This window comes from Triticum aestivum, chromosome 1B, assembly GCF_018294505.1.
Source record: "Triticum aestivum cultivar Chinese Spring chromosome 1B, IWGSC CS RefSeq v2.1, whole genome shotgun sequence".
Taxonomy (NCBI): Eukaryota; Viridiplantae; Streptophyta; class Magnoliopsida; order Poales; family Poaceae; genus Triticum; species Triticum aestivum.
In genome coordinates, this window is record NC_057795.1 from 362,537,993 (window position 1) to 362,564,627 (window position 26,635).

The window sequence follows — 26,635 nt, forward strand, 5'->3', positions numbered from 1 at the left end:
TCAAGGAATGTGTCTGCCAGGTTCTCCTAACTCCCGATGGAGCTTGCCGGCAAGCTATTTAGCCAATGTCGAGCTGGTCCCTTGAGTTTTAGTGGGAGGTACTTGATAGCGTGTAGATCATCTCTGTGGGCCATGTGAATATGGAGGAAGAAATCTTCTAGCCATACCGCAAGGTCTGTAGTACGATCGTATGATTCAATGTTCATGGGTTTAAACCCTTCTGGGAATTCATGATCCATTACTTCCCCAGTGAAGCACTAGGTGTGTGCGGCGCCGCTGTGCCAGGCTACGTTGTATTCGGTCCAGCCGGTCTTTTGTTTATTGTATCCGGTGTGACGGTCATCGTCACACGTTGTGGCGCACCCCCGTGATCCGTAGATCGATCTTGACTGCCATGCTTTGTTTTCCAATACGTCTCATAGGTCCTTCGTGTAGCCCCAGGCCTTAGTATTATTGTTTGGTTGGCGACGGGGTGCGGTCTGGATTTTGGGCTGGTACGCCGCTTTGTCTCGGCCACGGGGTGGCCGGTCAGCCGCATCATGCGCTGGTAGTGTGGGCTTTAACGCCTCCTCCTCGAGTTGAGGTAGCAACATGCGCTTTGGGTAACTTTTGGTAGGGCGCTCGAGTCTGTATTCCTCGGCAGCCAGTACCTCGGTCCATCTATCAGTTAGCAGATCTTGATCAGCTTGAAGTTGTTGCTGCTTTTTCTTCAGGCTTTTTGTAGTGGCTATAAGCCGGCGCTTGAAGAACTCCTGCTCGACAGGATCCTCAGGCACAATGAATTCTTTGTCGCCAAGGCTCACTTCGTCTTCGGAGAGAGGCATGTAATTATCATCCTTTGATTCTTCATCTTTTGCCTGTTCATTAGGGCTAGCTTGCCCATTCTCTTGCTCGGCCTGCTCGAAGCCTGGCTGGGCAGGATTGTTTTCGTCTTCGGCACCATCCGGATTGTTATCTCTTGTGTCGGTATCACTATTTTTACTATGGCGGGGCTTGGAGCGGCGCCTATGACGCTGGTGCCTAGATTGCTTCTCCAAGGGGTTATCTTCCATTGCCTCATCGCCATTGTTTTCTTTGGTGGTGTCCACCATATATATATCATATGATGAGGTGGCTGTCTAGCGCCCTATAGGCGGTGGTTCCTGTTCTTCTCCTGCATCGTCGTCCATATCGTCGATGTCTTCGGAGTTGAAGTCAAGCACGTCGGTTAAGTCATCGACAATGGCTATTAAGTGGGAGGTGAGTGGGGAATGAATTTCTTCGTCGTCCGCTTCCCACTCGAGTCGGACATAGTTCGGCCAAGAATCTCCCGCAAGGAAAGAGACCTCAATGAATTTAGCACATCACCCAAGGGCGAGTGCTGAAAAATATCCGCGGAGGTGAACTCCATGACCGGTGCCCAATCAGATTTGATAGGCACGGATGTACGCGGTATAGATCCTATAGCCGGAGACGAGTCCGAGGGTCCGATGACACCACCCTCACAGGAGTGGGATCAGTGTTCGGCTCCAACGCCGATGAGTGTGCGGCCTCCGTGGCGGGGCCCATCCACCCGTCCTTGGAAGGTGTCATCTGCTCCGGATTGATTCCCGGGGCCGCCCCAGGTGCGATCTCCCGAACATTGTCTGATGGACGATCTAAGTCATGCTCGTCATGACTATTCGGCGTACCTAACATGGGCTCGAATCCGTCGAAGATCAAGTCTCCGCAGGTATCGGCACTATAGTTCAAGCTTCCAAACCTGACCTGATGGCCAGGGGCGTAGCTATCGATCTGCTCCAGGTGACCAAGCGAGTTGGCCCGTAGTATGAAGCCGCTGAATATGAAGATCTGTCCGGGAAGGAAAACTTCCCCCTGGACCGTGTCGTTGAATATGATTGAAGGAGCCATCAGGCCTTATCGCGACGACACAGTGGAACTCTCAATGAAAGCACCAATGTCGGTGTCAAAACCGACGGATCTCGGGTAGGGGGTCCCTAACTATGCGTCTAAGGCTAATGGTAATAGGAGGCGAGGGACACGATGTTTACCCAGGTTCGGGCCCTCTCGATGGAGGTAATACCCTACTTCCTGCTTGATTGACCTTGATGATATGAGTATTACAAGAGTTGATCTACCACGAGATCATAGAGGCTAAACCCTAGAAGCTAGCATATGATTATGATTGTTGTTGTCCTACAGACTAAACCGTCCGGTTTATATAGACACCGGAGGGGGCTAGGGTTACACAGAGTCGGTTATAGAGAAGGAGATCTACATATCCGAATTGTCAAGCTTGCCTTCCACGCAAAGGAGAGTTCCATCCGGACACGGGACGAAGTCTTCAATCTTGTATCTTCATAGTCCAACAGTCCGGCCAAAGTATATAGTCCGGCTGTCTGAGGACCGCTTAATCCAGGACTCCCTCACCCGTCATCAGCAACATGACCGTCACCAAGACCCTCATCGATGGTGGAGTAGGGCTCAACGTTCTCTCTGTTCAGACGTTCGACGGGCTCCAAGTGTCGTACTACCAGTTGCACCCCACCAAGCCATTCTTAGGAGTGACCGATGGATCGACACATCCGATCGGGCAAGTTCGCCTCCCTGTCACCTTCGATGAGCGCAACAACTACCGCACCGAGCTCATCGACTTCGACATCGCCGACATCCGCCTGCCCTACAACGCCATCCTAGGGTACCCAGCACTAGGCCAGTTCATGGTGGCCACACACCATGGCTACAACGTCCTCAAGATGCCAGGAAGCGGCAGCAGCATCACAGTCGCCTGCCAAGAGAAGGATGCAGTGTGCTCCATCAAGCGCGCCTACCAGGCTGCAACAATTGAGAACCCAGAAGACGAAGACGGCGCCCTCCCTCCTGAGGTCGCCCCAAGATGAAGAAGTTGCAGCTAGGCAAGGGGTCTCATGAGGGAGCATCACTCGAGGGCACAGCGCTGAGTCTCGCGTCTCCGGACGCGGCACCTTCACCCATCGCATAGGAAGGCACGCCCGGCACTCCTCTCACTCTGGGCACAGGGGCTCTCCTTTGGAGGGCCTCAGATCTAGACAATGTCGCGAGAGTGGTGCTCGAGCACCAAGTGGAGGCGCTCTTCAGAGCACGCTTCCCAGGAGAAGGCAGCAGGCGTGGGGCACCAAGCGCTCAGGAGTTCATCAAGAAGGCAATCGAGGAGATTCAGGAAGGAAGGGTTCTGCAAGGCGATCGTCGCCTGCCGCGTGGCGCAGCTCATTGCCCTGGCGATGGTAAGTAGTTCCGCGTCTTCATTGACATCCCCGGGCTCAACAGGGCCACGTCTCAGCAGCTCATGTGGCCGTCTCCTGTTGACCGATGTGAGGGTCTGCCTCACAGCTACGTCTGCATGCCTTTCGGCTTGGCGGGCGCGGCTGAGGCATTCCAGTGCTGCATGAGGGACGCTCAGTTGGCTTGCCAGGCCAGACACCAGGCAATCCTGGCGGAGATGGAGGAGCACCTTCAGGAGCCTTCCGGTCCCTCCGAGCCTCCCAAGGCTCGGCACCGTAGCGGCTCATGAGGAACGGCTTCAACGGCGCGTGTTTTTTGGCTCCTTCAACAACTCTTCAACAACGGTACCAGGTGACACCTCCCTAGTTCATTTAGTTTGGGGGCGCCCCTCGGGCTGCATCACCCTTAGGCCGTGTGGGTCCGTCCCTATGGCATGTATCCCTTCAGCATTTATCAGAGCCAGTTACAATCCTTTGCAAGCTACTTTTGAATTATTGACTGCCTGACCGGCGCTTCATCGCTAAGAATGTCTTGCACCCTCGCGAGCCCTCCCACGACCGCCTCATGATTAAGGACTGGCACGTCGTTTGTGCTCGGGTTCATCCCTGCAGCGTTGACCCAAGTAGCTGAGCTCTGGCTCGCGGGCTAGCCCCGTGTACGTCACCTCCCGTGGCTCTTGGTGCCTTGTTCTCGCATGAGCTAATCGTGGGGGGATGAGCGAGGGCGCGCGACCTGGTGCCCCCGTGGCCACGGGAACCGTGCAACGATTGTTTTTCTTCAGGATCTTTGCATGAGAAGACTGGGCACGGCGTCTGTGCTCGGGTCTGTCCCTGCAGCATTGATAAATCTAGTGGCTAAGCTCTATCTGGTGGGCCGGTCCCGTTCACGTCACCTCCTGGGGTCGTTGGTGTCTGGCCTTCTCATGCAATAACCTCAGGAAACTCATTCGGCGCAGGCTGCCTAACCATCTCGCAGGACCAATCCAAGCATCTCTAATCAAGACCAGGTGCAACCCGCCTTGAGGTAGGGCCTCGTGAGTCCCGCGCTGGCTCATGGGTGCCCATATACACCTCCTCTAGCCCTGTCGTGCAAGCCACGCGTCAGGGCGGGGCTGTACACGCCTCGGGGGCTCTCCTTAGAGGGAGCCCCCTCCCACGCACCAGTGGAAGCACCATGCTCCGCGCTGGCCGTCGACACTGTCGAGGAGCGGTTATGCCCGTGCAAGAGCGGAAGTGCTATGCTCCGCGCTGGTGATAAACAACTGGGGGTGGCCTCATGGCCGCATTAACCTCAGGAAGCCTCCGGGCTCAGTGACTAGCCTCACCGCGCTGCTCTCCCTCGGGAAGGTAGCGCGAGGGGGCATGGGCACGGGGGCTACGCTCAGGTCATGCCTGGCGTACCCCACCTCGCCAGGCCTCACGGGCCTGGTCTTTGCGCACCCCTCCCAAGCGAGAGCTCGGCGAGGAAAAGGTAGGATGGTCTGTTCGTACGTCAAGGGGGACTCCTGAGCATCGCGACTTAGGAGCCTAACTGGTCACGTAGCCCCTCACCTATTGGGCTCGTCCTGGTGATCCGGACGACTCAACGACAACTGAGGCATGCGTGGTGCTGGGCCCTGCCGACGCAGAACGGCAAAGATATGGTTGTCACCCCTCTTTTTTCAAGTCGTTCGCACGTCAAGGGGGACTCCTGAGCATCATGTCTCAGGAGCCTAACTGGTCACATAGCCCCTCACTTCTTGGGCTCATCCTGGTGATCCGACGACTCAACAACGGCTGGGGCATGCGCGGGGCTGGGCCCTGCCGACACAGAACACCAAGGCTTGCCCCTGCATCTTTTCCTAAGTTGTTCACACGTCAAGGAGGACTCCTGAGCATCGCGACTAGGGAGCCTAACTAGTCACGTAGCCCCTCACCCCTTGGGCTCGTCCTGGTGATCTGGACGACCCAACGGCGGCTGAGGTATGCGCGGGTGTCTGTGTCAAAACCGGCGGATCTCAGGTAGGGGGTCCCGAACTATGCATCTAAGGCTAATGGTAACAGGAGGCAGGGGACACAATGTTTACCCATGTTCGGGCCCTCTCGATGGAGGTAATACCCTACTTCCTACTTGATTGATCTTGATGATATGAGTATTACAAGAGTTGATCTACCATAAAATCATAGAGGCTAAACCCTAGAAGCTAGCCTATGGTTATGATTGTTGTTGTCCTACGGACTAAACCCTCCGGTTTATATAGACATCGGAGGGGGCTAGGGTTACACAAAGTCGGTTATAAAGAAGGAGATCTACATATCCGAATTGCCAAGCTTGCCTTCCATGCAAAGGAGAGTCCCACCCGAACATGGGACGAAGTCTTCAGTCTCGTATCTTCATAGTCCAACAGTCCGGCATAAGCATATAGTCCGGCTGTCCGAGGACCCCCTAATCCAGGACTCCCTCAGTAGCCCCTGAACCAGGCTTCAATGATGATGAGTCCGGCGTGCAGATTGTCTTTGGCATTGCAAGGCAGGTTCCTTCTCCGAATACTCCATAGAAGATTTTGAACACGAGGATCGTGTCCAGCTCTACCAAAACAAATCCCACATACCACCGTAGAGAGTACAATATTCCACAAATCAAATCTGCTGACAACTTTTCGCAGCGTGACATCACGCCACGCCCGGCTATTATACGAACTGTTTTTCCAGCCTGCTATTGTACGTATCGTGAGGCGGTTTTATTGGCACGTCTTGTCAGAACAGAGATCATGTTCCCCTTATCATGGGATCCTCATCAATACGGATCTGGCTAACCCAACCGCGCCATTAATGCGGCGCTTGGGGAATAAGTGAGTTTACCGGGCAAGTGGGGAGGCACAGGATCCCTGCCGCCTTTATAAAGAGATAAGGGCTCCCCTTTTTCACCCATGCCTTCTTCTTCCTCTGCTTATCCATTCTATCTCGCTCGAGCTCTAGCGCCCAAGCCTTCTCCTTCTCCGCAAAGTCATTCCAAGTATGTCCGGAGCGGGAGGCAAATGGATGGCCTCCTCCGTTAAGGAGGAGGATATCACGAAGCTTCGGGGGCCAGATACCTGGCTGCAGACATTGCGCACCGGCTCCCTACCGAAGGGCAGATCATCCCTACCCCGAAGCCTCAGGAGAGGGTAGTGTTTCTCTCTCACTTTATCCGCGGACTGGGATTCCCCCTTCACCCATTGGTCCACGGGCTCATGTTTTACTATGGGCTGGACTTCCATGATCTGGCCCCCAATTTCATCCTCAACATCTCGGTATCGTCATGTGCGAGGCCTTCCTTATCATTACACCCCACTTCAGCCTATGGCTGAAGACCTTCAACGTGAAGCCGGATGTGGTGGTCAGCCGGCAAGCGGAGTGCGGAGGAGCCATGGTGGCAAAATGCCCAATGTCACATGGCCTGAAGGCTCCTATGTGGAAACCGTGAAGGGGTGGCAATTGGGGTGGTTCTACATCACCGAGCCGTGCGACACCAACTGGGCAGTGGCCCCTGAATTTCGATCCGGCATCCCCATGCGGTTCACTTTCTGGAAAGAGAAGGGCCTTGCCTGGGGCTCATCGATGGAGCTGACCGGACTTTAGACCTGCGTCAAAAATATGATAAGCAAGAAAATCAAGATTGTCAACGTGGTCCAGGTCATGATCTTCCGCCGGATCCTTCCGTGTCAAAGACGAGCTTGCAATATGTGGGAGCTTGACCCGGCCGAACACCAGACGCTGCGAGAGATCTTTGACACGACGCACAAAGATGTCTGGAAGGTGCTGTTCAAGGTTGCCGAGGTACCTCCTCCCATAACCGAGGATCGCGAACTCAGAGCAAAGTGCCCCGCTAATCCAGTAAGCTCTTTATATTTTGCAAGACATTCCTTTACCCAGTATATTCATGGGAGGAATCTAAGCCTCCATGCCAATTTAACAGGACTGGGTAGCGATAGCAAAGCGGATTGATTGTCCAGCTCCACTACCCGAAGATCCAGCAACGCCCCTCTTAACGAAGATGTTGTTTCTAGTGCCCTATGAGGTGCTGGATACGAAGGCCAAGAAGAAGGCCGAGGGGACCAGGAAAGGTCTCCAGCGCAAGGTTGTATCAGACTCATCATCCGAAGACACCAAAGCACGCTCCTCCAACAAAAATGAGGAGGAGGAAGAGGAAATCCCTTCCCCAACCAGGGGGGAGAAGAAAAGGAAGGTCGCCCCGTCTGGGGAGGCCGAAGGGTCCAAGAAGGGAAAGACCCTCCCTCCGGACGACTCCAACATAGCCGCCTACAACGGCGAGGAGTGGTTGCCCAGGGACAAGCCCCTTGCGAAGTCGTAAGTATCCGGACACTATAATACTTCTGGTATGTTTTGTTTTATTGCTCCTTATCATGCCAAACATGCTCGCACTGTCCGGCCAAAGCCCACATCGACGTATCCTCTTTGGATGGGTCTCTGGGCCTGTCGGTGATGAATAGTGATTCACTCCCGACTGCCTCCTCCCTCAAGCCCGCGGACGATACCGAGGTATTGTCCCGGAGGATATCGGACCAGGGGAGACTGTTCTGGAGATGCCCCAAGGCGAAATCCCAGACGCCGGGCACATGGGGGGGAAGACCCCCATGGATTCTGATGACGGGGGTCGTAGCAAGTTTGGCCCCCAGCCGGATACTACTCTGGAACCCCCAGCGGTTTTGAATACGGGCATGCAGTCTCTCCCTAAGGGGGGTGAGCCGCTCGTGCCGATGACCTCTGTCCATCCAGAGGCATCGAACAACTTGCTGGAAGCACTTCGCGGCGCTTCCATTGACGAAGAGCACCGCACCATCATGAGTGCGATGATCGAGAAGGTCCAGTCCACCAAAAGCGGATTGACCGAAGCCTGCGCCAGCCTTCTAACAGGCTTCGAGGTAAGTAAGAAAATTAAAAGAAAATATCATAGTATAGACAGTAGCCCCTGATGCTTTGTTTGGTTGTTCGGAAAGAAAGGCCGAACAGAGGATCAAATAACATCCGCAGGAGTCTAATTAGAATATGTCTATGTGAATAAGCAGGCGTTACTGCTGCCGCTGCTGCTCGTACTGCGGAGGTCTCCAGACAGAAGTGGGACCTGGAGCGGACCGAGGAAGAGCTCATCCTCGTGAAGAGGCAGCTGAAGGAGAAGAAAGGTAAGTGATACCCGTCTGTAAATTGATAAAGAAAAAATGGTTTCAGCTTATAGAAGCATCATGAACTTTAATAGGGGTCACGACCGAAGTGGCGGCCCTTAAAAAGGCGTTGTCCGAGGCTGAAGACAAAGCGGCCATGGAGCACACCGAGCGCAAGAAGAAAGAGGCCCGTGTCGACGAGGTCCAGCAAGAGCTCCAGGATTTCGTCAAAAAATACGAGTCCTTGGAGCGTGACTCTAAGACGCGAGAGTCCGAGCTTGCTGAGGCCCTCGAGAGCGCGCGAGATGCCAAAGCCGAAGCTCAAAGGGCCCTCCAGGAGATTCAGGCGGCCAAGAAGATAGCGGCAGGTAAGGCATTCATTATGCAAAGCAAGCATGTGAAGGAGACTTTCCTTTTACTTACCCGAATTCGGAGCTCTCCGGGAGCATTCACAGATCTGCCGCACAGCATATCGGATGCAGTGGAGTTCTACCGGGCCGAATAAGGGAGCTCGACGGAGAAGTTGTTCTGGTCTCAATATAGTGGGACCGAACATCCGATGCCCTTGAGCGACCAACTGAAGCAACTGGTCGAATTGCACAAGGCGGCCGAACTGGCCATGAAAGACCTTATAGTCCGGATGTTGCCTGCCGAGCCCTTGCCCAGCAGCTACTTCGGCCTTGTGAAGCGGCTTGTAAATGCCTGCCCGTGACTTGAAGTCATAAAGCGGTCAGTCTGCATTGGAGGTGCACGCAGGGCCTTCGCGCGCGCGAAAGTGCACTGGGCGAAGATGGATGCCGAGAAGCTGGTGACGGAAGGGCCGCCGAAGGGCAAGGAGCACTGCCACCCCGAAAAGTATCATGATGGTGTCCTGAAGGGCGCCCGCCTTGTGGCAAAAGAATGTGCTAAGGATGTAATATTTGAATAAATGTACTCATTTGATCCTGTGATATGAAAACGAGTTCATTTGCGCTATATAACACTTGTTGATTTAAAATATTACCTTCTGTGCGGCCGTTTATAAAATCTGAGAGTTGGCCAGTCGTCGGCTTCTGCCCCCATGTAACTAGTACTAGGGTGTTCGGGATAAATCTAAACTCTCTTTATCCAAATTTTTGGTCCTTTAAGGAGGTGTTTAGCGCAACGAACAAGGTAATCGGACTATACAACTTTATCACTCTCACTTAGCCATAGAAGTCTACAATTTTAAATTTTGGTGTAGCCCCTGGTATTCGGAAGGCCGAACTTGGGGTGCTATACACGCCTAAATCGGACAAGGCCAATTCCTCGCCCAAAGCGGAAAAAATCTTTAAGGATTTGAGACCTCTCGAACAGCGACTAGCTCTCGCCGCATCATAACAGTCAGTTTTTGGCTTTCTCTACTGAGGTGCTCGTCCGGAAGAACCGAGACACAATCGCAGTAGTTCTCCCTTTGCCACTTTAGCTGATGTAGTGGAACGTAAGGCGGCAAAACATGGGAGCCGGGCAAACCCAACTATTGACCCAAGACATGATTTGGAGCTGATGCATATAATGCTATAAGTTCGAGGTGCCGCACTGTCGAAAGTGTTCGGACTTTTCTTGTCGTGTTATGGGGTACACTGAAGCCCCTGGCGGATAGAACGTACCAGAATGTATGGGTGCAATTTGTAATAAATAAGCGGTCAAGGAAAAAGATAAAGAAATATAATAATAAGCTGATGTTGTACATTATTTTCCATTTTTATTGGAATAATACGTCAAGGCATATGTATACAAGCAGTGTGAAAAATAGGACTATTTGACATGTCCTGACCAAAGGCGAGCTCCGTATGGGTACGTAAAACAGGTATAGCGATCATTATCAGAGACCACCTGGGGATTCCTTTGTACGTCAAAGCTCCTTGCTTCCTTGGTGTTTCCGTCCTGTGATGGGTCCAATAGTCAGGTTACCAGAGGAGTCTCCAGAAAATAGGGACCTGAAAGAGAGAAAAGGGTGAAAGTGTATGGGTCCTGGGGCGGTTGAGCCATATTGTGGGACGCGTTGTAGATGTGCCTCCGCCTATTCTCATGGTATTTTAAGTGCATAATTATGTACGCGCGGTACAAGTTTCACCGCTTGACTGGGACTAGGACGGAGGCCGAATTGCTAGGCGAGCTCAGCGCGTACCGGACGATCCTGTTGCATAGTACTCCGGACTTGCTTGACGGCGTCTGGGGGCTTTATTGCCGAATTGGAGGTCTGCCTAAGAAGGCGGCTCTGTACTTCTGCTGCAAGGGCCGTAGTGTGCTCTTCTGTACGGAGGGAGCACTCTGTGTTTCCATTGACTGTTATAACCCTGCGAGGTCCTGGCATCTTGAGCTTAAGATAGGCGTAATGTGGCACCGCATTGAATCGAGCAAATGCAGTTCTTCCTAGTAGTGCATGATAACCACTACAGAAGGGGACAATATCGAAGATTAACTCCTCGCTTCGGAAGTTCTCCGGGGATCCAAAGACCACTTCCAGTGTGATTGAGCCTGTGCAACAGGCCTCTACACCTGGTATGACACCTTTGAAGGTGGTTTTGGTGGGTTTGATCCTTGAGGGATCAATGCCCATTTTGCGCACTGTATCCTGATAGAGCAGGTTCAGGCTGCTACCACCATCTATAATGACTCTTGTAAGGTGGAATAGGTCAATGATGGGGTCGAGGACCAACGCGGCCGAACCGCCATGATGGATGCTGGTTGGATGGTCCCTGCGATCGAAAGTGATCGGACAAGAGGACCATGGGTTGAACTTTGGGGCGACTAGCTCCATCGCATAGACGTCCCTTAGTGCACGCTTCCGTTCCCGCTTGGGAATATGGGTTGCGTATATCATGTTTACCGTTTTCACTTGGGGAGGAAATTTCTTTTGCCCTCCTGTGCTTGGTGGTCGGGGCTCCTCGTCGTCATTGATATGCATCCCCTTTTCCTTGTTTTTGGCATTCAACTTGCCGGCCTATTTGAACACCTAGCATTCTCTGTTGGTGTGGTTGGCTGGTTTATCGGGGGTGCCGTGAATTTGACACGAGCGATCGAGTATGCGGTCCAGACTGGACGAGCTCGGATTGATTCTTTTGAATGGCTTTTTCCGCTGACCAGACTTAGAGCCACTGAATCCGGCATTGACTGCCGTGTCTTCGGCGTTATCGCCATTGTTGTGACGCTTGTGTCTGTTGCGTCGGGGCTTGCTGTTGTTATCTCTAGCATCTGAAGTGCCAGGATTTCTTGACGTGTTGCTGCTACGAGCCAGCCAGCTTGTCCTCGCCCGCATAAAAGCAGGTCATGAGTGTCGTGAGGGCTGCCATGGACTTCGGCTTCTCTTGGCCGAGGTGTCGGGCGAGCCACTCGTCGTGGATGTTATGCTTAAAGGCCGCTAGGGCTTCGGCATCCGGATAGTCGACAATTTGGTTCTTTTTAGTTAGGAACCGAGTCCAGAATTTCCTGGCTAACTCTCTGGGCTGTTGAGTTATGTGACTTAAGTCGTCAGCATCTGGAGGTCGCACATAAGTGCCCTGGAAGTTGTCAAGGAATGTGTCTTCCAAGTTCTCCCAACTGCCAATGGAGTTTACCGGCAGGCTATTCAGCCAATGCTGAACCGATCCTTTGAGTTTTAGTGGGAGGTACTTGATGGCATGTAGATCATCGCCGCAGGACATGTGAATGTGGAGAAGGAAATCTTCAATCCATACCGCGGGGTCTGTTGTACCATCATATGATTCAATGTTCACGGGTTTAAACCCTTCTGGGAATTCATGATCCATTACTTAATCAGTGAAGCATAGGGGGTGTGCGGCGCCTCTATGCCGGGCTACATCATGACGCGGTTCAAATGAGTCTGGTATGTTGTATTCGGCCCGGCCGAATTTGTTTTTAGTATATCCGGCGTGATGGTCATCATCACGCGTTGGGGCGCGCCCCGTGATCCGTAGATCGATCTTGACTGTCCTATCTTGTTTTCCAATTTGTCTTGCAAGTCATGTGTGTAGCCCCGGGCCTTTGTGTTTTTGCTTATTTGGTGACGGGGTGCGGGCTGGACTTCGAGCTGATACGCTTCTTTGTCTCGGCCATGAGGTGGCCGGTCAGCCGCATCCTGTGCTGGTAGTGTAGGCTTTAATGCCTCCTCCTCGAGTTGAGGTAGCAACCTGCGCTTTGGGTAGCTTTTAGTTGGGCGCTCGAGTCCGTATTCCTCGGCTGCCAGGACCTCAGTCCATCTATCAGTTAGCAGATCTTGATCAGCTTGAAGCTGCTGCTGCTTTTTCTTCAGGCTTTTTGCAGTGGCTATAAGCCGGCGCTTGAAGCGCTCCTGCTTGACGGGGTCCTTGGGCACGATGAATTCTTCGTCGCCGAGGCTCACCTCGTCTTTCAAGAGGGGCATGTAATTATCATCCTCTGACTCTCCATCCATTGCTTGTTCATCAGGGCTATCTTGCCTATCCTCCTGTCCTCCTTGCTCGACGCTTGGTTGGGCGGGATTGTTTTCATCTTTGGCATTATCCAGAGTGCTATTGTCTCCTGTGCCGGTATCACTATTTTTGCTATGGCGGGGCTTAGAGCGGCGCCGCTGACGTCGACGCTTAGATTGTTTCTCAAGGGGGTTATCCTCCGTTGCCTCGTCACCATATGATGAGGTGGCTTTCCAGTGCCCTGTGGGCGGTGGTTCCTGTTCTTCTCCGGCGTTGTTGTCCATACCGTCGATGTCTTCGGAGTCGAAATCAAGCATGTCGGTTAAGTCATCGACAGTGGCTGTCAAGTGGGTGGTGGGTGGGTAACAAATTTCTTCGTCGCCCGCTTCCCACTCAAGCCGAACATAGTTCGGACAAGGGTCTCCTGATAGGGAGAGGGATTTCAACGAATTTAGCACGTCGCCCAAGGGTGAGTGCTAAAAGATATCCGCGGAGGTAAACTCCATGATCGGTGCCCAATCAAATTCGATAGGCACGGGTGTGCGTGGTTCGGAGCCTATGGTCGGAGACAATTCCGAGGGTCCGATGACACAAACCTCATTGAAGGCGAAGTCTGTGTTCGACTCTAACACTGCTGAATGTGCGGCCTCCGTGGCGGGGTCCATCCACCCGTCCTTGGATGGTGCGATCTGCTCCGGATTAAGAGTCGGGCAGCTGCAGGTGTGATCTCCTGAACACCATCCGATGGCAGATCTAAGTCATACTCATCGTGACTATTCGGCACACCTGTCATGGGCTCGAATCCGTCGAAGATCAAGTCTCCGCGGATGTCGGCGGTGTAGTTCAGGCTTCCAAACCTGACCTGACGGCCAGGGGCGTAGCTATCAATTTGCTCCAGATGGCCAAGCGAGTTGGCCCACAGTGCGAAGCCGCCGAACACGAAGATCTGTCCGGGGAGGAAAACCTCACCCTGGATCGCATCGTGGTGGATGATTGAAGGAGCCATCAAGCCTTACCGTGACGACACAATGGAACTCTCAATGAAAGCACCAATGTCGGTGTCAAAACCGGCGGATCTCGGGTAGGGGGTCCCAAATTGTGCATCTAAGGCTAATGGTAACAGGAGGCGGGGGACACAATGTTTACCCAGGTTCCGGCCCTCTCGATGGAGGTAATACCCTACTTCCTGCTTTATTAATCTTGATGATATGAGTATTACAAGAGTTGATCTACCACGAGATCATAGAGGCTAAACCCTAGAAGCTAGCCTATGATTATGATTGTTGTTGTCCTACGGACCGAACCCTCCGGTTTATATAGACACTGGAGGGGGCTAGGGTTACACAGAGTCAGTTACAGAGAAGGAGATCTACATATCCGAATTGCCAAGCTTGCCTTCCACGCAAAGGAGAGTCCCACCCGGACATGGGACGAAGTCTTCAGTCTCGTATCTTCATAGTCCAACAGTCAGCATAAGCATATAGTCCGGTTGTCTGAGGACCCCCTAATCCAGGACTCCCTCGGCGGGGCCAGGCTCTGCCGATGTAGAACAACAAAGCAAACGGAAAAGCTGAAGGAGCATAATCTATTTATTACAAGACATATTGTTCCAAGAAAATAGTTTTAAACGCCTTCCCGAGGCATGTCACATGATGCAGGATAAACAAGCAAAAGCAGAATCACCGGGCCACCTCTTCAGACTTGGGCGTCACCGCTGCCCGCCAGCAGAGCCTCATCGCCAGGCGCGTCACCCGACCAACGACCAGGTACTTGCTCAGCATGGCATCCACGGAGCTCTTCACGGAGGCAGCAACAGCATCTTGGGAGTCGGCGTCCATCGGAGTAAGGAAGGAGGAGAGGTTGAAGCTGGCATCCTGGAGATAAAGATGGCTGAAGATGCACGTCAGAGTCGAGGAAGAAAGTGAGCGCGCCTCGCTTTCCACCAAGGATGCAAACCCGTTGACAGTATCTTCGAGCACCGCCATGACTTCAGGAAGCAGAGCAGCAGGACTCTCCCTCGGGGTCGTCACCACCGCCTTTCTCGAGGGATCATCTCCAAAGAATGCCTTGTGGGCCCTATGGAAGCGTGCCTCAAGGGAGGAAAGGGTGTCGTGATCCATGGCGGCCACCTTCTTGGCCTCGGCCAGGGCCGCTTGGGCTACCTCCGCCTCCTCCTTCAGCTTCGTCAAGCGGTCGCGCTCTCCAGCCTGCTCTAAGGCTGTCTTCTTCACCTCGGTGTCTTGGTTGGCGACGGAAGCTTCCTGGGCCTTCAGCTTCTCCTTACTCTCCTGGAGCTAGCTAGCCTGGGCGGCCTGCTGGTCCTGGAGAGCCTTCGGATCAGCCTCCGCCACGTGGCACCGGCTCTCAGCTTTTGTAGCCTCCTGCCGTGCAAGGCCGCGCGCCATGGCGGCCACCCCAAGCGCCTTCTACGCTTCCTCAGCGGAGCCCCAGGCCGCGCGAACAGATGCATCAACCTTGAGCCAACCAGAGTTCAGCCCTAGGCGTCCCTGCGCAGAACGATGATCTGGGCCCTGAAGTTCACCCTGGAGGAGGTCTAGCGCCGCCCTTGCCTCTTCCAGAGTCCCGGAGGAAGCAGGAGCACCATGACTCGGCCACGCGCTAGCCAAGGGAGGAGACGCCCTCGGCGCCAAGGCAGAAGAAACCTCAGCCTCAGGAAGGACTAGGGGATCCGGAGGCTGGTTGTCCTCAGCAGCCACGGCAAGGTTGGGTGCCGGAGGAGTGAGGCCTGCCGAGGGCACCGGCACCTCCTGAGGACGGGCACCCACGTCCTCTGGAGATGGCGTCACCTCTGGCGCTGCGGGGGCTAGGGCACTCTTCTTCACCAGGGCCGCGATGGCCGCTTCATCGCTTGCGGCCGCAGCAACCTCTGTACCCTCCTTCTGCTTCTTCGACAGTTGTTGCCTAATGACGGGAGAAGATGCTCAGTACCACTTCAAGAACCAACAAGCAAGGTTAAGGAAGAGACTTACTAGTCAACAAAGGCATAGCTCCTCTTCATGCTCAGCAGCAGGCGCTGGGGTGGAGCAGCTGGCATCGAGCTCTTGGGAGCAGGAGAGCTTGCGGTTGGTGCCGCCTGGGATGGCGTCGGTGAAGGTGGGCTGCTGCCCGGAGGAATAAGTGCGGTCCTGCTTTTCTTCATGACCGCTCGCTTGGGCTGCTTCGAGGAGGCCACCCCAGACCTCGTGGTGACTCCTGAATGGCGTGGCACCTCCACCACCGAGGGCTTGTCGTCATCATCATCGTCAGGAAGGTCGCGCAGGAGCTCCCTTTGCTCCGGGGTAGAGGATTCTTCCACAACCTCATCCTCGGTGGCCTCGGAGGATTGGCTGTCGGAGGACAGGTGCACCAAAGTAGTAGGCGGTAGGGAAGGCCCCAGCGGCATGAACCCAAGCTCGTCGAAGACAGGCATGGCCGCGACAACCTCCTCGGCGTCATCACGGCAGTACAGCAGAAGCCAGTCTTCCGGAGGGTCGCTCGGGTCCTACCTCGTCAGGTAGAGCAACACCTTGCCTAGCTCCTCCTCGGGAAGGGGATCTCGGCGCAGGCGGATTTTGTCGTCATCACCACCAAGCTTCCACAAGGGCCGGGGGCAGTCTTGAAGCAGCGTGATGCGCTACTTCAGGAACTCCCTGATGAGCATGGCCCCCGTCAGCTTCGCGTTCTTCAGCTCCCTATCCATCTTCTTCACGAACAGCGTCAGGGAAGGATCGGTGATCTTCTCAGAATGCCACCACTTCTCACCGACGGGGAATGCGGTCGGCAGCTCCAGCGAGCTCTGGGAGCTCTTGGCATCCATCAAAACCCACCTCTTCACGGCATCCTCCACCTTCTTCCCGGCGCGGGAGATTGCGTTACCACCCCATGCCGCAATGAAGCCGATGCACCCGACCGGATTGTCGCCGGTCTTACCGAGGTAGAAAAAATGGCGGAACAGGGCAACGGAGGGCATCACCCCCACAAACGCCTCGTAGTAGAAGGCGAAAAGGGATAGAAGGAGGATGGAGTTGGCATGGATATGGAGCGCGTGAAGACCATAGTGGTGAAGGATGGCGAAGAAGAAGGGGGATAATGGAGGTACCAGCCCCGAGAAGACGTTGTGCATGAAGAAGGGGAAGAAGTTGCTGCCCGCGGGCTCCGGTGCAGCGGTGGCGACCCAGAGCACGATCTTATTCCACTCATTGTCGTCGCTCTCCGTCAGGAGGATCGTGGTCTGAATCTTCTCCCCGGTCACACAGGGCGCCAGCAGCCCTGGCTCGTACCACGGTCTTCTCGGTGGCCATCGAGCAGAAGATTTGGGGGGAAATCGGTAGATCTGGTGAGTTCTTCCGCTGCGGGGAGAAAGGTATCTGGAGCAAGACGAAGGAGCAATGAAAGCCTGGCGGCAGGCGGCACCCCTTTTGTCAGACAGAAGCAGTTGCCGAGGCAGCGTGGGAAAGCGGAGTCGCCCATGTCCAATCAATCGCCACACGTCATCAAGGCCGCATGCGGTTAGGGCCCGCGGCGCTCCGCGCTTGCCCTTTGTCTTCGCCTAGAATCCAAGTCCGAGCGCGCCTTGGGCCCGGGGGCTACTGTCGGCGTCATGGATTTGGGGGTATCCAGTCCTACCTGCCTGCGTCCCACCACGTGGCTTCGACGACGGCCTGGTACAGCGCAGTATCAACACCAACACCGCAAGACCCTCACGAGGGGCCAAGCCTCATGAGGCGAACGACGACAAGACCCCCGAAGGAAGTGGCCTCCATAGGAGGGCTCCTGAGGGGCGGAGAGTTCTATGCAAGCTACCTCACGAGGCTCAGCTGACGTGAGCCATGACGACCAAGGCCAGGCGGGCGCCAGGCGGGCGTAGAGCACAGGTTTCCTCTTCGGTGCAAGGGAGGCAAGCCACGGGCGTGAAGTCCCAAGGAATCAGCCAAAGGTTTCCATTCTGGCGCAATAAGACCAAGATTGCCAGGACAGCAGGACGGAGGTCATCACCGAGCCCATCGCAGCGTCACGACCAAAGACTTTTCACAGGCGAAGACTACTTTTGTCAGGATAGACTATACTACTTGTCCCCTTTCAAATCCCGCCGTTGTGGAATCCCTTCCCGCTCATTTTGGGAAGAGGACCAAGGCCACTATATATGGGACCTAGACACCACCATAGAGAGGGGACGAGAAGAGAGAGAACAGAACAAGTAGACCACCACACCAGCTCAAGAATACCTCACCTCCTGAGGCTTGTTCATCCACTGTACTAGTTCATCCATAGCCCCTCGAGGTAGTCCACCACACCACACTGGATTAGGGTATTACACCACAACGGTGGCCCTAACCAATGTAAATCGCTGTCTCTTTGTGTCTCTTTGAGCTCGACGCACTAGGCTAGAGGATCGCGAGTAGGCAGGCTGGACAGGTTGAGATCTCTGTACGCACCCCAGAGTTCGAACCTCTCAAGGGTTGTCAGATCCCTAAATCCGACATGCACTACAGCCAAAGTTTCTGTTTTTGCACCGCACATACCAAGCAATCTACTCATCCTAAAGGAAAATCTTGGCACATTATTTTTATAATAAAATGGAATTGTATAAGGGGATGATTATTTTTTTGAGAATATTCATGAAAAATTCTACATTTTTTCCATCAGCATGAACCCAAGTGTTCAAGGTCGACCCTCACTTCTCCAATGCATAACTTCCAATCGCTTCTCTTTTGTGAAAAAGCTTTTAAGTTCCCCTTTATATATTTTTTTTGTTTTTAAACTTTATAAAAGCACTTAACAGAAATAAATGACTCTCTAAAACTTCCGAGTTGTCTCTCTGGCAGCGCTTTCTTTAAAGCTATTAAGCTAGGCATAAAGTGCTCAAGTAATGAATTCACCCAGATCCCAAGGTATATCAAAGTCAATTTTAACTAACAATATTTTAACATTTAGTAATGAGCACAAAACAACATATATCATTCAATGACGACGTCCAACTCTCTTCCTATGCATCGACATGTTGTACAAGAACAGGTCATGCACATCAAGTAAAGGCCAATACATAGTATAAGCAGTTTCTTGCGATTTTATCATGTTGGAAACATAGAAAGGCGGAGATGTAGTTCCTCTCTCATAATAATCGCAACTAGGAGCATCAAGCACATGCATATTACATTCATCAAAATCATCATGTGCAATGTTAAAAGGCAACCCATCATGTACTCCTTAATAAGTGCAAACTTCTCCGATATAGTGTAGTTGGGAGAATTCAAAAAGATAATAAGACTATCATGTGTGGGTGCAATAGCAACAATTTCATTTTTAATATAAGGAAATATAGCAAGTTCATTTCCATAAGCATAATTCATATTGGCATCTTGGCCACAAGCATAGCAAGCATCAATTTCATCAAAAAGGGATATTTCAACGAATCAATGGGATCATAGCAATTATCATGGCAATCATCCTTCGGTAAGCATAAAGGGAAATTAAATAATGTATGAGTTGAAGAGTTACTCTCATTAGAAGGTGGGCATGGGTAGTGAATCCGCTCTTCCTCCTTTTGTTCTTCGCTCTCCTCATCATCTTTTTCATCCAATGAGCTCACAGTTTCATCAATTTCTTCTTCCATAGACTCCTGCAAAATATTAGTCTCTTCTTGGAAAGTAGAGAAGTCCTCAATATATGGTTTAAAATAAACATTAGAAGAATAGTTTTCATAGCAATATTTAAGTATGGCAAAATTTTCAGATTTGTAAAGAGTAGCATCATACTTTTCAATCAAAGAAGCAACTTCATAGGCACCCTTAAAAGCAACAAATTTTTCAATCTGTTCAATATCAAAGTAATTGTAAACACCCTTGGCATAAGAAGATAAGATTCCATTATCCTTAAACTCACATTAGAAGAAAAGGTGTTTCTTAGGGTCTTCTGAACAACAAGTAAAATCATGTATTTTCACATAAATTCAAAGCATAGCAATACAAACTATTAATATGATGCCACAAAAGATTCCTTTTTGAGATAAGCGGTGTCACACAAAATAAGCATGCTCATTTAATGATTTTCCCTCAACTAAGCTAGTTGGGTTTTCAGCACGAGCACAAATGGATCGAAGATGATCCAAATAGAAAGCTTCAATGGTATGATAGATTTTGGGTGGTTCTTCAACCATTGGTTTAGTAGGTACAACAAATTTTTTTTGGTATTTTGCGTTTCCTACCCATAACTAGAGATGGAAAACAAGAGCACAAAATAAAAATTACCTAGTGATAAAGAAAACAGGCACACACAAGAATATTCACCCCACGCTATTGGTCCCCGGCAACGGCGCCAGAAAAAGGTCTTGATAACCCACAAGTATAGGGGATCATTTGTAGCCTTCTTCGATAAATAATAGTGTCGAACCCAATGAGGAGCTAAAGGTAGAACAAATATTCCCTCAAGTTCTATCGACCACCGATACAACTCTACGCACACTTGACGTTTGCTTTAACTAGAACAAGTATGAAACTATTTTGCAAGAATAGAACTACGAGTACTTGGCGAGAGTAAAACTAGGAATAAATTGCAAGGTAATAAAAGTGGATATCTTTTGTCAACAAGAAAGTAATTTGTCCCTACGCAATCGATAACAAGTACCGGTAATCATTCTTGTAATTTTATATGAGGGAGAGGTAGGAGCTAACATACTTTCTCTACTTGGATCATATGCACTTATGAATGGACCCCTAGCAAGCATCCGCAACTACTAAAGATCATTAAGGTCGTGAAACCCAACCATAGCATTAAGTATCAAGTCCTCTTTATCCCGTACGCAACAGCCCACCTACTCGGGTTTAAGCTTCTGTCACTCTCGCAACCCACCATAAGCAAATCATGAATGTATTGCAACACCCTACAGCGGGGGGGCCTCATGTTTGCACAAGACGGGGGGCACCATAGGACAGCACCATAAATAAAATATACAATCATACCAACCAAGATCACGATTAACCCACAGGACAAAACGGATCTACTCAAACATCATAGGATAACTATAGATCATTGGGAAATAATATATGGAGTTGAGCACCATGTTTTAAGTAGAGATTACAGCGGGGAGAAGAGGTTACACCACTGCATAGAGGGGAAGAGAGTTGGTGTTGACGGTAGCAAGATTGTTGATGTAGATCGCCGTCACGATCCTAGCCCCGGCGGCAATCCGGCACCACCGGGAGAGAGGGGGAGAGAGCCCCCCTCCTTCTTCTTCTTCCTTGGCCTCCCCCTAGATGGTAGGAGCGTTCCCCCTCTGGTCCATGGCCTCCATGGTGGCGGAGGGGCGAGATCCCCTCCGAGATTGGATTTGTCTCTCTGTCCTCTTCTGTTTCGCGTTCTCCAGATCTCACCCTTCACGGTTTCTTAGATTCCCGGAGATCCGTAACTCTGAGCTAAAAACTTTACACATTTTTTTCCCGTAAATTATCTTTCTTGCGCCCTAAGATGGGCCCCAACCAACGTTCGTGGAGGGCACAAGATACCAGGGCACGCAAGGGGGTGCCCGGCGCGCTCTGGTGGGTTGTGGTCGTTGTGGGCCCTCGTTTGTGTTGATTCCAAGTCCCAAAAATCACATATATTCCAACATAATTCTCTGTAAATTTTTATCGTGTTTGGACTTTGTTTGATATGGATTTTCTGCGAAACAAAAAATATGCAGAAAACAGGAACTAGCACTAGGCACTGGATCAATAGGTTAGTCCAATAAATCATATAAAATGTTGCCAAAAATATGTGAAAGTTGTATAATATTGGCATGAAACAATCAAAAATTATAGATATGACGGAGACGTATCACGCCTTGTGACCCCAAGAGGAGGGGGGAATCCAGCAGGGGCTTTGCGGTCGCGCTGGAGTGGAAGGACATCAAGGCGAAATCACGCCGGATCCTCCAACGATCTCCAGACTGGGAGAGATGCTAGAAGCGACTCAAGAGGCAAGCGGAGGAGCTAATGCGTGCAAATCCAGCGAAGACCCCCCCTGATCTGGCGAGGAGTGGGAAGGTCAGTGGCTGCAACGGCGACAATTTGGAGGTACGGCCATATGGTAGGGGAGTAAATACTCAGGATTTGATCTCGTCTGGAATAGGGAACCTGATTTTGGGCGTTAGTAGTTTGGAAACAAGAACTATGGTACAGAAGTTTAGGGAAATTTCTTCTTTGAGAGATATGAAAGAGGAAGAGAGAAATTAGGGGAGGAACGTTATCTGTACATTAAAGGAAAAAAGACAAATTAGGGGGAATTTATTTTGGAAAATGCCCATTCATGATCCTTTATTTTTTGTTAAGTGCAATTTTGTCCCTTTTGTGGAGATTTTGGGAGGAGGAAAGATCTATTTCAACAACAGGGGGTGGATCTCGGATCCTCAACTCATCATACAGAGAAAGAACTCCTGCCTTCCCTCTTGTATTTCTTCTCTAGTCGGGTTGTGTTGGGAATAAAGGGATAGATGGGGAGGAAAGGGGTGGCGGAGAAGCAGGTGTGTCAGTGTTCAGGGGGTGTGTTGGCGATCATGGGGAAGGTTTCTCCTGCTCCAGCTCCTTCGCCTGAGGGCGATGGGATGACGGTGTCGAGGCGACCCCGTGGGTATGGCTCCCCGATGTTCATCGATATGGAGGCCATGAGGAGGGCCATTAGTGGCTCCTTGGTGATAGGGCGACTTCTATCACCCTTCCAAGTACACCCACGGATCCTCGTCGATGACCTTCGTGCCTCGTAGGCTTGGAGGCTGCAAGGTGAGGTCATCGTTCAGGAGGTGGCCAGCAACGATGGGAGGTTCATCCTCAACTTCTCCACCGATGTGGATAGACATTTCGTGTTGAAGGCATAGTTGTGGAACCATAAGCGTGATGGGATCATCTTCGCCGAGTTCGACGGTAGGGGTAACCCTATGGAGGTGGAACTTGGATCCATGGCTATATGGGCCCAGGTTCGTGACTTACTGTTGAGCTTAAATCCGAAGATGTGGGTTTGTCTCTAGGGGATCAAATCGGCAAAGTGATAGATGTCGCACACGAGAACCACATGATCGCAAAAAAGTATTTGTGTGTGCATGTGAAAATCTCACTACATGAGCCAATCAAGAGTAGGGTAGAATTCACTCCCTTAGGCAGCAAAGAAATACTTCAGTTTAATGTTCACTATGAAAAATTGTCGTCGTATTGTGAGTGTTGTGGGCTGGTTGGACATGTGTCTGAGAGGTTCTGTAGGATCCCTAAAGAGAGTAGAGTAGATGTTTTTCAAAAGAATCTCAGCGTCGAGGCCTATTGGAAAGGTCATAATCTCAGTGTAGAGGCCTATTGGAAAGGTCATACATCTAGTAGAAGAGCTCTTTTTGACACAGACTATAGTAATAAAAGCACCTCCAAGGCCACCGAAGGAATGGTGGTCAAAGTCACCAAAGCTATAAGTGACCTCACTGTGAAAGAGAAAGGTATTGCGTCGTCCACCACATCGGCTATCCTGGCAACTAGTCGACTGACACGTCTCTGTCGTATCTATAATTTTTGATTGTTTAATGCCAATATTATACAACTTTCACATATTTTTGGCAACTTTTTATATGATTTATTGGACTAACCTAATGATCCAGTGCCCAGTGCCAGTTCCTTTTTATGCATGTTTTTTGTATCGCATAAAATCCATATCAAACGAAGTCCAAGCGAGAGAGAAAACTACGGAGAATTATTTTGGTATGTGATTTTTGGGAGGTGGAATCAACGCAAACGGGGGCCCATAGTGCCCACAACCCACCAAGGCGCGCCCCAGCCCCAGGCGTGTCCTAGTGTCATGTTCCCTCCTCGAACGTAGGTTGGATCCCTTCTTCTCGTGCAAGAAAGATAGTTTATGGAAAAAATTGTGTAAAACTTTCAGCACAATCGGAGTTACGGATCTCCGGGAATTTAAGAAACCGTGAAAGGCCAGATCTCGGGAACGCGAAACAGAAGAGAACAGAGAGGGAGATCCAATCTTGGAGGGGCTCCTACCCCTCTGCTGCCATGGAGGCCATGGACCAGAGGGGGAACTCTCCTCCCATCTAGGGGGGAGGCCAAGGAAGAAGAATAAGGAGGGGGCTCTCTCCCCCTCTCTCCCGGTGGCGCCGGAGTGTCGTCGGGACAAGGATCATGACGGTGATCTAAATCAACAATCTTGCTACCATCAACACCAACTCTCTCTCCCTCTATGCAGTGGTGTAACATCCCTTCTCCTCGCTGTAATCTCTACTTAAACATGGTGCTCAAATCCATATATTATTTCCCAATGATATTTAGCTATCCTATGATGTTTGAGTAGATTCGTTTTGTCATGTGGGTTAATCGTGATCTTGGTTGGTATGATTGTATATTTTATTTATGGTGTTGTCCTATGGTGCCCTCTGTCTCGCGCAAACGTGAGGGTCCCCTGCTGTAGGGTGTTGCAATATGTTCATGATTCGCTTATGGTGGGTTGCGAGAGTGACAGAAGTTAAACCCGAGTAAGTGGGTTGTTGCGTATGGGATAAAGACGACTTGATACTTAATGCTATGGTTGGGTTTCACAACCTTAATGATCTTTAGTAGTTGCGGATGCTTGCTAGGGGTCCAATCATAAGTGCATATGATCCAAGTAGAGAAAGTATGTTAGCTCATGCCTCTCCCTCATATAGAATTACAAGAATGATTACTGATACTTGTTATCGATTGCCTAGGGACAAAATCTATCTACTTTTACTACCTTGCAATTTATTCGTAGTTTTATTCTTGCAAAATAGTTCCATACTTATTTTAGGTGAAGCAAACGTCAAGTGTGCGTAGAGTTGTATCGGTGGTCGATAGAACTTGAGGGAATATTTGTTCTACCTTTAGCTCCTCCTTGGGTTTGACACTCTTACTTATCGAAGAAGGCTACAAACGATCCCCTACACTTACGGGTTATCAAGACCTTTTTCTAGCGCCGTTGCCAGGGAGCAATAGCATGGGGTGAATATTCTCGTGTGTGCTTGTTTGTTTTATCAGTAAGTAGTTTTTATTTTGTGCTCTTGTTTTCTATCTTTAGTTATGGGTAGGAAACGCAAAAAATTAGGTGTACCTACTAAACCAATGGTTGAAGAACCACCCATAATCTATCATACTACTGAAGCTTTTTACTTGGATCATCTTCGATCCATATGTGCTCGTGCTAAAACCCCAACTAGCTTAGTTAAGGGGAAATCATTAAATGAGCATTCTTATTTTGCGTGACACCGCTTATCCCAAAAAGGGAAACTTTTGTGGCATCGTATTAATAGGTTGTATTGCCATGCTTTAAATTTATGTGAAATACATGATTTTACTTGTTGTTCTGAAGACCCTAAGAAACGCATTTTCTTCCAATATGAGTTTAAGGATAATGGAATCTTATCTTCTTATGCCAAGGGTGTTTATAATTACTTTGATATTGAATAAATTGAAGAATTTGTTGGTTTTAAGGGTGCCTATGAAGTTGCTTCTTTGATTGAAAAGTATGATGCTACTCTTTACAAATATGAATTTTTTGCCATACTTAAATATTGCTATGAAAATTATTCTTCGAATGCTTATATTAAACCGTATATTAAGGACTTCTCCGTTGTCCAAGAAGAGACTAATATTTTGCAGGAGTCTATGGAAGAAGGAATTGATGAAACCGTGAGCTCATTGGATGAAAAGGATGATGAGGAGAGCGAAGAACAAAAGGAGGAAGAGCGGATTAGCTACCCGTGCCCACCTTCTAATGAGAGTAACACTCCAACTCATACATTATTTAATGTCCCTTCGTTCTTACCGAAGGTTGAATGCTATGATAATTGCTATGATCCCGTTGATTCTTTTGAAATATCCCTTTTTGATGAAATTGATGCTTGCTATGCTTGTGGCCAAGATGTCAATATGAATTATGCTTATGGAGATGAAATTGCTATATTTCCTTATATTAATAATGATATTGTTGCTATTGCACCCACACATGATAGTCCTATTATGTTTTTGAATTCTGCCAACTACTCTATATCAGAGAAGTTTGCACTTATTAAGGATTACATTGACGGGTTGCCTTTTACAGTTGCACATGATAATTTTGATGAATGTAATATGAATGTGCTTGCTGCTCCTACTTGCAATTATTATGAGAGAGGAATTACATCTCCGCCTCTCTATGTTTCCAACATGAAAGAAATGCAAGAAACTTCTTATGCTATGTATTGGCCTTTACTTGATGTGCATGAATTGTTCTTGTATGACATGCCGATGCATACGAAGAGAGTTAGACTTCATTATTACATGATATATGTTGCTTTGTACTCACTACTGAATGTCAAATCATTGTTAATTAAAATTGGCTTTGATATACCTTGGGATCCGGGTGGATCCATTACTTGAGCACTTTATGCCTAGCTTAATGGCTTTAAAGAAAGTGTTGCCAGGGAGACAACCTAGAAGTTTTAGAGAGTCATTTATTTCTGTTGAGTGCTTTTATAAAGTTTAAAAACAAAAAAATATAGAGGGGGACCTAAAATCCTTTTTCTAAAAGATAAGCGATTGGAAGTTATGCATTGGACAAGTGAGGGTCGACCTTGAACATGTGTGTTCATGCTCATGGAAACAATGTAGAACTTTTCATGAAGGTTCTCACAAAAATAATTATCCCCTTGTACAAATCCATTGTATTATAAAAAATAATGTGCCAAGATTTGCCTTTAGGATGAGTCGATTGCTTGTTGGTATGTGCGGCGCAAAATCAGAAACTTTGGCTGTAGTGCGCGATTCTACATTTTTTACTCGAACGTCAAAAGTTTCTGAAACTTTTTGCACAGTCTTATTATACAAATTGT